This window comes from Ceratotherium simum, chromosome 27 (assembly GCF_057802395.1).
Source record: "Ceratotherium simum simum isolate JZ-2026a chromosome 27, ASM5780239v1, whole genome shotgun sequence".
NCBI lineage: Eukaryota > Metazoa > Chordata > Mammalia > Perissodactyla > Rhinocerotidae > Ceratotherium > Ceratotherium simum.
In genome coordinates this window covers 3,985,182-3,987,261 of record NC_141926.1, presented here as the reverse complement: position 1 = coordinate 3,987,261, position 2,080 = coordinate 3,985,182, and positions in this window count along the sequence as shown.

Here is a 2,080-nt window from a genome sequence, read left to right as displayed (position 1 = left end):
TGTGTGAGGAAGATCAGCCCTGAGCTAACATCCATGCTAATCCTCCTCTTTTTGCTGAGGAAGACCGGCTCTGAGCTAACATCTATTGCCAATCCTCCTTTTTTTTTTTTCCCCCAAAGCCCCAGTAGATAGTTGTATGTCATAGTTGCACATCCTTCTAGTTGCTGTATGTGGGACGTGGCCTCAGCATGGCTGGAGAAGCGGTGTATCAGTGCACGCCCGGGATCTGAACCCGGGCCGCCATTAGCGGAGCGCATGCACTTAATCACTAAGCCACAGGGCCGGCCCAGCCTTGTTCCTGATCTTAATGGAAATGCCTTTAGTCTCTTCATCAAGTAAGATACTGGCTTCAGGACTAAGGTATATATAGTTTATCATGTCAAGAAGGTATCCCTCAGATGGTTGCAATCAATGTGAATGAATGTACCTAATGCCACTGAACTGTATACTTAAAAATGGCTAAAATGGCAGATTGTGTGTATGTATATTTTACAATTTTATAAAAAAAGAATCCCTCAATTCCCATCTTGAGGATTTTTATCATGGATATTGAATTTTGTAAAAACTGGTATCTACAGAGATAACTGTGAATTTTTTCCTTAGATGTGTTAATAAAATATATGATACTAACAGATTTCCTAATATTGAACAAACTTTACATTCTTAAAATCCTGTTCAGTCATGGTCTATTATTTTTGTAATGTGGTGCTGGATTCTGAGTGCTAATATTTAGTATTTTTGCATTGATATTCATGAGTTATAGTGGTATACAGTTTTTTTTCTTTTTACTCTGTTCAGCTTGTTTAAGTATAGAGTATTACACTTGCTTCATAAAAGGCATTAGGAGGTTTTCTTCCTTTCAATGCTCTGGAATACTTTATGGTGCATGGAGACCACCCAGGCTCTGAAGTCTGGTAGGACTCCCCTGTGAAACATCAGGGCCTGGGAGTTTTTCAGGGGGTCGCTCCTTCATAACATTCTCTATCAGCCTGTACACTCATTTTTAATACATTGTTATTCCCATTTAACCATGTATAGTGAACCGTTTTCTAATAGTCGCCTAGTAGAGAACAGTCTCTGCTTCCATCTGTGGCAGTGGCTTTGGGGAACTTCTGAATATTTAACTTTGTAAAGGTTCAAAGTAGGTTTCACCTCAGGGATCAGAAGTGCAGGGACCTCAACGAGGCAGCACGATAAAGCCAGCCCTGACCCGGCACGTTCACCTGGCCCAGGACCAGCAAGTCAGGGACCTGCTATCTCTACTCTAATCTTCCTGATTAAGAAAGCTGCAGGGCCGGCCCTGTGGCTTAGCAGTTAAGTGCACGCGCTCCACTACTGGCAGCCCGGGTTCGGATCCCGGGCGTGCACCGACGCACCGCTTCTCCGGCCATGCTGAGGCTGCGTCCCACATACAGCAACTAGAAGGATGTGCAGCTATGACGTACAACTATCTACTGGGGCTTTGGGGGGGGGCGGGGAAAAAAGGAGGAGGATTGGCAATAGATGTTAGCTCAGAGCTGGTCTTCCTCAGCAAAAAGAGGAGGATTTGCACGGATGTTAGCTCAGGGCTGATCTTCCTCAAAAAAAAAAAAAAAAAGAAAAGAAAGCTGCAGAATTGAGGCCAATAATCATGTGATCTTAAGTCAAGAGCAGTGTCTGCTCCGCTTGCTCTGCAGAACAAGCCACTTGTGCCAAAAAGTAAGAAGCATCACAGTTGCGATGGTCCTAAAAACCACTCCAGTGTCTTTCATGAGAACATTTCGTAAAAGGAGCAGACGCTCTGAGTTGGGTGCTTATGACAGATGTCTCCTATCCTTTTGATTTCTCTAGCTAACCATCTGTGTGAGCCAGTAACTCCAAGAACACTGGGCTAAGAGAGGACGGGCCCCTGGACTTGAGGGCTTACAGGAACTCGTATCTTCTGCCGTCATCCCTGCTCATGCTGACCCACGCTGACCGTCCCAGAGGACACATGGGGATGTACCTTCCTGCCCATCCTGATGTGCCAGGTCCTCTCATAGGCTCTCTTCCCTCCGGACATCTTCCTTCTCCTGTCAAGCCAGCACAAAGACAGCCCGGA